Raw genomic sequence first — 12238 nt, forward strand, 5'->3', positions numbered from 1 at the left:
AAACAAACAAACAAAAAAAACTAAAACAAAAACAAACAAATGCAGTATTATGTATAGATAATGAACTCCTGCTTGAAAACCAATAGCATCTCCACATCCTGGAGTGTCACCATCACCCCCAGGTTGGGCTGGTGCTGATCATCTGCCCTGCAGTGCTGCTCAAATGGCACACCTCCTGGCATGGCCTGCCACCTCCCTGTGTCACCTCTACATGTCACCTCATCTCACCTCTGCAGTTCTGACCCCACACCTCCACCCCATGTCCCCCCATGTCCTCACATGTCCCTGTGTCCCCACACATCCCCTCATGTCTCAAGTCCCCCCACATCAATTCAGTCCATGCTGATGTCACCAGGGGATTGAGGATGGGGGCAGGGATGCCTGTGGGGTGCGTGGAGTCCTGGGACAGGTTGATGGCTGTGCACAGGGGGGTGATGGTGCCCTCGGCGCACGGCTGTGACAGGGGGGTGTGAGTCATTGCCCCCAACATGGGGCTTGTGCCCCACGCATGTGGGCAAGTTGTATGGGGAGTGCTTTCTGGAGATGATCTGTCTTTTCTCCAAATCTGCAGCGACTTCAGCAATCCCGCGTCATACCGCAGCAGAAATGGGGCACTGCCGTACGTCAGCGATCTCTGACTCAAGCACAGGGGCTGCACGAAGGACACACGCTGCAGCCTCCCTGTTTCTGTGGGTTTGGGATTGATGTTTGAGCCAAAAGGCCTCATGCTGCCATACAGACAGGTGCTGGGTTCACCCACTGAGGACGCCTGTATGGGAACTGCTGAGTCAAGGCCTGAACCTCTGATTAATCACCTGAGGTGAGCCTTGAGTCAGCCAGAGGAGCACAGGTGAAGGCAATTCACCTGTGCTACCGGAAGGGGTGGAGCCAGGCTCCACCCCTCCTGGACCTATTTAAGAGCTGGCTACCAGAGGGGAAGGATCTCTTCTGGAGATCCTCCTCTTTTGGTATCTTCTAGTGAGCTCAACCCAAGGGTAAGCTCTTCTATTATCTATTATATATTCTATTCTCTTTTGTGATCCTTGTTTGCTTTTGCCTTACTCTTTTGATTATGTTGCAATTATAACATCTTGGTCATACACTTGGCGAGCCAGGCAGGCTGAATATACTGAAATTAACATCATGTCTTTCCTGTGGAATTTCTATAAATGGGTCAAGGGGGAGAACAATACTCCTCTAGAGAAAATGATTCCAGGGCAGATCCCAGGATTTGAGGGATCGCCCTATTATGAGTTAGCTGCCATCGTTGAAAAATGGGGTCCCTTACGCGTTATGGGCAATCTCTCCCCATATCGCATGGCGGACTATTTTCAAGGACTTGGCAAGGATATCCTCATTACCAAAGAAAGACAATTAGCTGCCTCCGTGGTGGCATGGCCACTATTAACCGCTTTAAATCATGCGGACTTAAGAAATAATACTTTAGAAACTGAAAATCAGCTTTTGAAAGACCGCATTGAAAAGCTGGAGCACGAGCTTGGCGTTTTAACAGGGAAGAAGCCAATTCTACATCTTCCTGTAAGCCAAATTCGTAATATTTCAATAAATGATGAACAGGCTCCTGAATCAACAGACTTCGTTGATCAGGACAACAAGAAATCCAAATCAGACCTTGAATGTCCAATTCAAACTGATCCATTGGAAGTCCGTCCTGTTGTAACCCAAAAAACAAAAAAAGTACAGGACAGACTAGCAGGGGTGCCGCCTGATCAATGGCCCCCTGCCCAGACTCATTTACATGTTACAGCTCGGCCATACACGCCAACAGAATTAATGGACTTAGCACAACGATTTCGGCAGAAGCCTAGAGAAAGTGTGCCGGCTTGGTTATTGAGATTGTGGGATTCTGGGGCAGAAAGTGTCTTGGTGAATGGCCCAGAAATGGCTAAATTGGCCACCATGACCGTCCATCCTGCTCTCAGGCAGAGGTTATACGTAGGCAATCAATATCGTGATGAAAACCATTCCATACTAGAATGGTTAATGGCGGCCTGCCGTATGGTATGGCCGAATAAATCAGACATACCGTTACATACAGGTATGTGGTCCTCCATGGAGGACCTTCAAAACTATATCCGTGAACTGGGTGTAAGAGAGGCCATCTATGAAGATACATTTGATGACCCTGATATGGTTAAATTTTCAGCAGGGATGAGAGATTTAATTCTACAGCAAGCTCCCTCCCATCTGTACGGCACCCTAGTTTCCATATTAAATCCCCTTGTAGCATCAGAAGCCGTAGTCCAGCAGGCTGCCCAGTTAGTTGCCGATTTGGGAGAAACAGAACGCCTGCGGACTAGGCGCAATATTCGGTTTTTGGAGGAAGCAGAGGTCCTGCCGGTAAATAAAACCAGAATGCCGGCTACTCGAGCTCCTCCATCGGGACCCATAAGGGTATCCCGAAAACAAATGTTTAATGATTTAATTTGGGCTGGCGTCCAATTTGCTAAGATCGACCGCCAGCCCAACCACGTCCTTCTCCAGCTCTGGAGGCAACTAAAGGACAATCAAAAATTCCAGAGCTACCCTAAGAAATCAAGGGTAAGAGCTATAGAGAGGGTTCCAACAACAACATGGAACCTAGAAGATTTTATTATTCCAAACAGGAAAAAGAAGCCACCTCAAGTGTCTCGGGCCACAATGCCTGAGCCGTCAGAAGCAAAAGAACTGGCCCTAGCACAATTCATGCAGTGACAAGGGATGTTAGTCCCCGTAGGGCCTCCGGACAGGACCGGAGGCCCTATGTAGAATTAACTATTTATTGGTCCCGAAAAAATATTCAGAGAGTTATGGCGCTAGTAGATACTGGAGCAGAAACATCAATTATCTATGGACGTCCACTAATCATCACTTGTCTTGAACTGTACCAACATACGTCGCGATAAAATTGTATAAGCGTCGCGATATACCGGATCTCTGTATTAGGGAAAGCTTACCCTTTTGTTAACCTGATCATTGGTTCACGCCGTGAAGGGGTGGAGTGTATGGGAACTGCTGAGTCATGGCCTGAACCTCTGATTGATCACCTGATGTGAGCCTTGAGTCAGCCAGAGGAGCACAGGTGAAGGCAATTCACCTTTGCTGCCGGAAGGGGTGGAGCCTGGCTCCACCCCTCCTGGACCTATTTAAGAGCTGGCTACCAGAGGGGAAGGATCTCTTTTGGTATCTTCTGGTGAGCTCAACCCAAGGGTAAGCTCTTCTACTTATTCTCTTTTGTGATCCTTGTTTGCTTTTGCCTTACTCTTTTGATTATATTGCAATTATAACATCTTGGTCATACAACGCCAAATCCTGAAATAATGTCACAGCGGTCTTTAATTGCTGTGCGAGGAGATGATGTGCATTTCTCCCTGGGGAGCTGTAAGCTGACCCCACAGTGTGGCAGACAGCACCAAAAAGGGATGCCATCCTGTACTTTCCTACCCTAGTAACTCCTGGTTCTGCTGGTACACCTCTTGTACCTGGAGCTGGCTCTCCATCTGGCTGAGATGTCATCTTTAACACTTCAAAACAAGCCTAAGGAGAAAAGATTTTGGTGATGTGACATGAAAACAGACAGCACAAATATAGACCAGCATGACAGAAGATGTACACACTGGGTGTTGAATACCATTTGGAAACCAAACCCCAGGTGAGAAGTCTTGTTTTATTTGGTTCATTTTTGCTAATCTCCCGGAGGATCAGGAAGTCAGTAGATGTAAACTAGAGATGCATCACAGGGATATTCAGTCAAGGTGATGCAACACATATCTAATTATTTTTTCATAATTACAATGACTACTAGATATTAACATGATAGTGACTCTCTTCGTAGCTTAACATACGTTAACGCTAAATTTGAAACTGGCATACTAATAAATAGGGCTTCTGAAAGAGGCGTGTTCATAAAACCACGCTTTTGTCTACTTGTTTTTCATTGTAATATCAATATATTGAAACGTTTGCACAGGGTCAAGTAATTGTGAGGGGATAAAACAGCACATGAGGTTATAATTACTATGTTAGGTAAAGCAGAGCATTATCAGTCTTCATTGTTGTTTTCTTTTTCTTTCCTTCCAGTTACTTGACAGTCCAGGAAATTTTTCACAGCTGAGCCATTGTGTTTTCTTCAGAAGTTAGAAATAAGATTGGCAGATTCATGTCCGTATTCACCCACGCAGCAAAGTACTGGAAGAACTGCATTATTTCACCCCACTCTTCAGTGAGTTTCTATTATTTACCATGTAAGAACAACTTCTTTGTAATGCCTCCCTTGTAGAAAAGTGACGTGTTTATCTTCATTGCCAACCCTTGATTTCCAGTGCATGTTCAAAATAGTTGATGGGTGAAGGAATGCTGGCTGGTTTTATGCTAAGAAAAAAGCCTCCACAAGTTCACATTCAGTACAGTGAGTACACTTTTATTTTTGCTAGATGGTCTGCTGGTTTCTCCAGTATTCTTATGTAACACGAGGGAACATTTTGTTGTTTGAATTTCTATAACTGCCTATTTTCTGTGTTCAGAGGAGTCATCAATGACCTTGATGAGGGGATAATGGCCACCCTCAGCAAGTTTGCTGATGATACGAAGTTGGGAGGATTGGCTGACGTGCCTGAAGGCTGTGTTGCCATTCAGCAAGACCTGGATAGGCTGGAGAGCTGGGCAGAAAAAAACCGGATGAGGTTTAACAAAAGCAAGTGTAGAGTCTTGCATCTGGGGAGGAATAATTCCATGCACCAGTACAGGTTGGGGGATGACCTGCTGGAGGGGAGCTCTGCGGAAAGGGACCTGGGTGTCCTGGTGGACGACAGGTTGCCATGAGCCAGCAGTGTGCCCTTGTGGCCAAAAAGGCCAATGGCTTACTGGGGTGCATTAAAAAGAGCGTGTCCAGCAGGTCAAAGGAGGTGATCCTCCCCCTCTACTCTGCCCTGGTAAGACCTCATCTGGAGCACTGCGTCCAGTTCTGGGCTCCCCAGAAAAAAAAGACAAGGATCTCTTGGAAAGAGTCCAGCGGAGGGCCACAAAGATGGTGAAGGGCCTGGAGCATCTCTCCTATGAAGAAAGGCTGAGTGAACTGGGTCTGTTCAGCCTTGAGAAAAGAAGACTGAGAGGGGACCTGATCCAGGTCTATAAATATCTAAGGTGTGGGGGGCAGAGTGGCAGGCCAGACTGTTTTCAGTGGTGAGTGGAGACAGGACAAGGGGAAATGGCTGGAAACTGCAGCATAGGAAGTTCCGCACAAACATGCGCAAGAACTTCTTTACAGTGAGGGTGACGGAGCACTGGAACAGGCCGCCCAGGGAGGTGGTGGAGTCTCCTTCTCTGGAGATGTTCAAGACCTGCCTGGATGCCTACCTATGCGACCTGCTGTAGGGAGCCTGCTTTGGCAGGGGGGTTGGACTCAATGAGCTCTGGAGGTCCCTTCCAACCCCTACAATTCTGTGAATTCTGTGAGTAGATTCCCTTACATATGGGGTATTTTTAACTGGGTAATGTAACTCAGAGTAATAACACATAAAAACAATCTTCTGTGTTGGTTGTTTGAAAGAAAGCTGTTTATTCATTAGAAATGTTAGAAACATAATAATCCCATTTGGTAGGTAGTTTTCCATTAGACTGTGAAGTTCCGAGTAGAAAATAGCACTGAAGTTCAATTGCATGTTGTAAGCAAGTTTTAATGACATACACCTTTTTAAATATCCCTCAGTAATGCATGCTATTATTGTCCTCAGGACCACTGGATCACCTTGTCCTAATGGTTCAAAGCATGCGAAAAATCTTTATCTGGAAGAATATGACAACTGAGATTTTTTATTGGTACACGATAGCACAATAAATTCTGTCACCTGTAATTAACTTGATGCCATAGTTCACTGCTGCAATCTTAATGTAAAGATTGCTGGGGCAATGCTTTCAGGGCCGAAACTTCAGCCAGACTGTTGTGTGTGTGAAGGAAAGCACTGTAAATCTCTGAATTCTGTATGGATGGGGCCTTATAAATATTTCTATAATTAGTCAAAGCACAGTATTTTTTATTATTATTTTTTTTTTTCCTACAGGTTAAATACTGCTGATTAGCTGCTTACTTTTTAGAAAGTTCTCTGTCCTTAGTATTTACACGAGTCTTTTTCTGACCTGCTGTAAGCCCGTGAGTCCAAACCAGATAAGGAGTCTAATGTTAGAGCTGGAGATAGTGTAATACTGTTACTAGTTGATACTTGCTATTTCATTGCATTCTAGGATTATGTAATAAAGAAAAGAACTGCCTCATAGAAGAGAATGACTTATGAATTATAATACAGTAGTGATCTTGTTTTTGGTGTTATTATTGCATATGTATATCTGCCTTTGCATGGTTAGTTCTAGAAGATACTGTCTACAGGTATTGCTGACAATTTAAAAAAAAAAATTACAATTCTTATTTATTCTTGGAAATATATTTCTTTGCTTGCTATGAATCGGTTAATTCTGAGCCATTATATTGCTGTGCTAGTGCACTTTATTGAATGTATCAAAGTACATAAGACATATTGATATTGTAACAATTAGACACAGAAACAAAGACTGTCTAAAAAACAATTCCAAAGTTTTAGGAAGGAAGGATTATTATAGAATTCTGAGACTGCCTGATACAAGAAGAAAGTGGTTTAGGCAGATTCACATAATTTGACTTAACACACTCATTCTGTATAAAAGAATTTAATCTCAAAGACTGGCAAGCAGAATTTTTAACAGGAACACTACTATGCAAATCAAAGAGCAATTCTGTTATCATGCTATGTACTAACTGCCAGACACTTGTTTGCTTTACAAAATATGCATTAATTTATCAAATTACCCTGCAAAATAAACAAAACTGAAGAAAACCTATGCATTTAAAATGGTTAGGATTTGACAAAGAAAAAATATAAAATGTTCAAAAGTAGCGAATCCAATTTTTGTTTCTTCAGCAACAAGCTCATTTCAGGGAAAAGCTATTAGATACTGCTATGTAAAGAAAATGCAATTTATAATGTTTAGTGTTACAAATAAGAACTAATTTTGAAAAGCTAATTAGTGGATTTCATGATGGCATAACTACATGAGCGGATGAGGAAAATGCTTGATGTCATCTATCTTAATGTTAGTAGAGACTTGGACATAGTCCCCATTGTATCTTTCTTTTCAAATTCAAAATGTGTGGATTTGAAAGGTGGACTGATGAACAAAGTTTAGTCTAGTCATACCTTGAGAGTGGTGGTCATTGGCTCAATGACTGGCTAGAGAAAGTAACAAGTGGTGCTCCTCAGGGGTCAGTACTGGGACCAATGCTCTTTAATATCTTCAGCAGTGACATTGACAGTGGGATCAAGTACATTCTCATCAAGTATGTGGATGACAACAAGCTATGTGATAAGGTCGAGATGACTGAGGGATGGGATGCCACTCAGACTTAGACAGCCTTTGTCAGTGGGACAAGGAGAAGCTCATGAGGTTCAAAAAATCCAAGTGCAAGGTACTGCACATGGGTAATGGCAACCAACCCCTTGTATCAGTACAAGTTGAAAGATGTAAGGATGGAGAACAGCCCTGCCACAGTGGGCATAGGGATACTAGTCAATAGCAAGTGGACATGAACTAGCAGTGTGTACCCTCACAGCCCAGAAAGCCACTCCTGTGCTGGACTGCACCAAAAGAATGGTGGTCAGCAGGTCAAGGTAGATGATGCTGCCCCTCTGCTCTGCATTGGTGAGACCACATCTGGAGTACTCCATCCTGACGTGGAGTTCTCGAGTACAGGAGAGGCATGGATCTGTTAGAGCATGAGCAGAAATGGAATACCTCCCCTGTGAGGACAGGCTGAAAGAGCTGGGTCTGTTCAGCCTGGAAAAGAGAAGGCTCTGGGGAGATGTGATAGTAGCCTTTCAGTATCTAAAGGAGGGCTATAAGGAGAAGAGGACAGACTCTTCAGCAAGGTCTGTTGCATGTTGTCAGCAACTGCGAAACTGTGAGACCCCCCCGTGGGGTCTGATGTGTTAAGCTCCCTCCCTGCTCTAATGATTGATGTGTGATGTGCCCCCTTGGGGGCGTAGACGAAGTAATTGGGCTATATAAGGTAGTGTATACGGGTAATAAACGCCATTTGCTGCTCATCATATTGGTGTCGCCTCAGTAATTGGCCAAGCTGCGGTCTCCCGGGAAATTCGGTACGGGCGTGAAAAGCAACAAGTGGTGACCCCGATCGACGTGATTCCTGGGAGTGAGTCAGCTGCCTGCCGGAAGCAGGATCCCACTGCGGTAGCGGTAAATTCAAATCCGCGGAGTAGTGGTAACCCGGGGACGGGGAGGAGTGCGCATTACTCCTCGTCAGGCGGGAGGCTCGGGAAAAGGAGCCAAGATTCCCCTAGGACGCTAGGGGGGAAACGCCAGAAGAGGCCAGGTGCATGTTCGGCCGGAGGCGTTATGGAAGCCGTCATAAAGGTGATTTTCCATGCATGCAAAAATTATTGCGGGAAAAATGTTCCTTCTAAGAAGGAGATATCAGCGACACTTTTGTTGCTGGAGAAGGAGGGATTACTATCATCCCCTTCTGATTTATATGATCCTAATAATTGGGATTCGTTTACTGCTGCGCTCTCACAGAGGGCAATGTTTAATCAGAAAGCAGCAGAGATTAAGGTGTGGGGATTGATTTTAACAGCTCTTAAGAAAGCAAAAGAGGAGAAGATTGCAGGTGACCGTGCTAGGGAGCTGCTGGGGCTCGGGCCAGGGGGGGGTCTTGTCTCCCCTACAGATTCGCCAGAGGGCAAGATGGCGCTGACTCCTTCGGCCCCACCAGAAACAACGACCCTGGAGATAAAGAAGAACGAAGTGAAGCAGGAGCAATCATACCATAAAAGGGAGGACCCACCTCCGTACCTGGCTCGCAGCATATATCCTTTGCTTAAGCCCTGTAAAGATAACGGGGAAGGGGGGTCGGTGGAGGAAAGTGGTATAACTTCTAGTACAGTTGATAAGAGGGTCCTTGAGAAGGGAGAGATGTCTGGAGGGGCTGGGATACAACCTGTGGAATGCGACTGGGGGCGGGACTCACCTACTGCCCGATTCTGCCTGCTACGGTGGCCACCCCCCGAGGGGCGTGGATTGTCCCCGGCCTTGCTGTGGGGGGGGCGTTCCGACGGGGATGGCCCCGGGGTCCGCCCAGGAGGGGCGTGGTCCCATATCGACAGCTTCATGGGGCCTGCCTACGCTCACTGATTGGGCTCGAGTGAGGGAGGATATACAGGCCGCAGATCCAGCAGGTGTCGCTCTCACTCTGCCGGTGGTGATAAGACCAGAGGGTCCAGCTTGGGTTCCTCTGGAGTCCAAAGCGGTTACTCGTCTTTCGGAATTAGTTAAGAGCAAAGGCCTGCGTTCCCCTGTTACTATGGCAGCAGTGGAAGCTCTTATGGCTTCTAGTCTTTTGCCATATGATGCGGTGAACCTTATGCATGTTATTCTTGAGCCCGTACAATACACCCTGTGGAATGATGAATGGAATAGACTACTTCAAGCTGTGGTGGCTGCTGCCAACCGGGACCCCCACCATCCAGCCAATGGCCAGCGCAGAGGCGAGAGAACTAATCTTGCACGTCTTCAGGGCCTGGCAGATGGAATGGTGGGATCCCCGGAGGGCCATGCTCAGACCAGGAGAGCTGGCAGCTGTTACAACGGCAGCCCTCCAAGCCCTGCGAGAAGTGGCTAAGGTTGCGGAACCTGTGCATCCGTGGGCAGACATAAAGCAGAGCCACTCTGAGTCATTTTCTGATTTTGCGAATCGCCTAATTCGCGCAGTGGAGGGATCTGATCTCCCAAGGGAGGTCCAATCCGCAGTCATAATAGAATGTCTTAAACAGAAATCGTTGCCAGACATCCAGCAAATCATCAGAGCAGCACCGGGTAACCTAACTACCCCAGGGGAGCTTATTAAATATGTGTTAGATCATCAGAAAGTCGCACCATTAACTAATGTGTCAACTATTAAACCAGATTGTGCATTATTTTTAGGCATGTCATATGCCGGATGGTCGGCATGGCTTCATCGACAGGCACTTGATACATTTAGAAGAGCAAAAAGAGATGTTTCTGGTATTCTGGGAACAGGTTTAGGAGTCTTAAACAGTATAGACACTGAAATACTCATGAGTAAATTGAATGCCATTACAAGTAATATACATGAATTGCAACATCCTCTACAGTCGTCCCTATTAGGTTTAGGAACAAGCCAATGGCTTTTATCAGATGTGTTACCGCAATGGGAAAAGATAAATAGGAAAGATCATCTGTTGATTATGGATGCGCTTTCAGCAGTCCAAGGTAATACTTCTTTAGCCCTCAGTTGCATTCAGGCCCAGATGTGGATGCAGTTTATAGCAGCGACAATCGTGAGAGAAGGTGAGGATGGCACTATACCCACTGAAATTAGAAAAGTAATTTGGGACAATGCAAATAGGTTTGAAAGAAAATTTCAATCACGGTGGCATTTAGTTAACTTCACTTATGATCCTGTCACCAATTATGCCGTGGCTTTTGTTTTGATGATAAGTAATGCTTCAGTATACACGATATATCCAATCGTAGCCCTAGGATTAAATCATGGTGAGACTACTCTGTATCCAATTGAACATCGGATATGGGCTCTTCAAAAGAATAAGAAATGGCAAACTGTGGACGTTAGTTCATGTGCCATGCGAGAACAACAAGGATTTATTTGTGAAAGTAATACATTTGAGACTCAAGATATCTGTTTTGACACTGAACAAAATATCTGCCACTTTGAGGTCCAGCCTGGTAGGATGTTTGAATCAATGCTTGTATATATTGGAAAAGGATGTGCTTGCATCAGAACTCATTGCGACTCCATACAAATAGGGGATATGATTGTTGATACTGCCAATCACTCAAATCTTTGTGTTTGCAATTTTATCAATATTTTAGGATGTGATTTTAACTATACAGTTCCTGTTACTTCATATCAGCTTTTGCAGTTCAATTACACTCTGATCAAAGATTTGCGTCCAGCGCTGATTGGGATGAATCTCGCTTTGGTAAAGGAGCTTCTACAACATGATGATCTACATCGACTATTAGAACGTATCAAAGACAACGGACAAAAGACCTTGATTACTGTTCATCATGACGTGAAAAAGATACATCGCGTCTTGGAAAGAGTAATGAAAGCTGGAGAACATCACTGGTGGGAGGTTCTTTTCGGTTGGTCTCCCACAGCTACGGGAATATTTAACTCTGTACTACATCCGGTAGTTGTTATATTAGGTCTGATAGTATTATGCTTGGTTCTTATATTATATATAAAGACATGGCGCTTGCTAAAGCAAGTGTCCCAGCTTGATTTAGCATTAAATAGGGATACACTGCATCATTTTTTGTAAGACTTATTTTAAGGCTGATAGACGGTTATAACGTTAAGGTAGAACTTATATAAGATATTAAGATTTTAGGATTGTTAAGATAATAGGTTGTCATTAAGTTATAAGGTTATAAGGTTATAAGTATATAAGTTATAAAGTTATAAGTATATAGGTTGTCATTAAGTTATAAGGTTATAAGTATATAAGGTTATAAGTTATAAGGTTATATAGGGTTATAAGTTATATAGTGTTATATAAGTTATAGGGTTATAAGGATAGGATATTTTGCGAATCGGGTTGTAACGGGGCAAGGCTTAACCGAGAGGACAATGGCATGTATAGGCGCAATGCGGGGATTTCGGGGTGTACGCGGTTAGGGTCCTCTCGAGTTGTAGTATGCTTTCTTGAGCATGGAGAGGGGGAGATGTTGTCAGCAACTGCGAAACTGCGAGACCTCCCCGTGGGGTCTGATGTGTTAAGCTCCCTCCCTGCTCTAATGATTGATGTGTGATGTGCCCCCTTGGGGGCGTAGACGAAGTAATTAGGCTATATAAGGTAGTGTATACGGGTAATAAACGCCATTTGCTGCTCATCATATTGGTGTCGCCTCAGTAATTGGCCAAGCTGCGGTCTCCCGGGAAATTCGGTACGGGCGTGAAAAGCAACAGTTGCGATAGGACAAATGTAAATGGTTTTAAAATATAAAAGGATAAATTCACATTAGATACAAAGAAGTTTTTTTTTACTATGAAGGTGGTGAGGCACTGAAAGAAATCACCCAGAGAGGTGGTGGATGGATCCCCTGTCCTTGGAGACATTCAAGATCAGGCTGGCCCAGGCTCTGAGCA

The 12238-nt window shown here is 44.7% G+C and overlaps 1 long non-coding RNA gene across 3 annotated transcripts in view; it reads left to right on the forward strand.

The window, feature by feature from the left end:
* Positions 1–7891, forward strand: part of LOC122192532 — an 8400-nt gene extending 509 nt beyond the window's left edge. The window contains exons 2-5 of one of the 3 annotated variants that reach the window (XR_006182634.1): positions 3450–3652; positions 4081–4222; positions 4323–4408; positions 6060–7891. This is a non-coding gene — a long non-coding RNA (uncharacterized LOC122192532). Of the gene's footprint in view, positions 1–3449; positions 3653–4080; positions 4223–4322; positions 4409–5732; positions 5853–6059 lie in introns of those variants that run through there. The other 2 variants (XR_006182635.1, XR_006182632.1) reach the window with 2 other exon arrangements.
* Positions 7892–12238: the final 4347 nt, after the last annotated feature.

Source organism: Lagopus leucura, unplaced genomic scaffold (genome assembly GCF_019238085.1).
Source record: "Lagopus leucura isolate 7727_CA_CO unplaced genomic scaffold, USGS_WTPT01 34891-0_obj-0_obj, whole genome shotgun sequence".
Taxonomy (NCBI): Eukaryota; Metazoa; Chordata; class Aves; order Galliformes; family Phasianidae; genus Lagopus; species Lagopus leucura.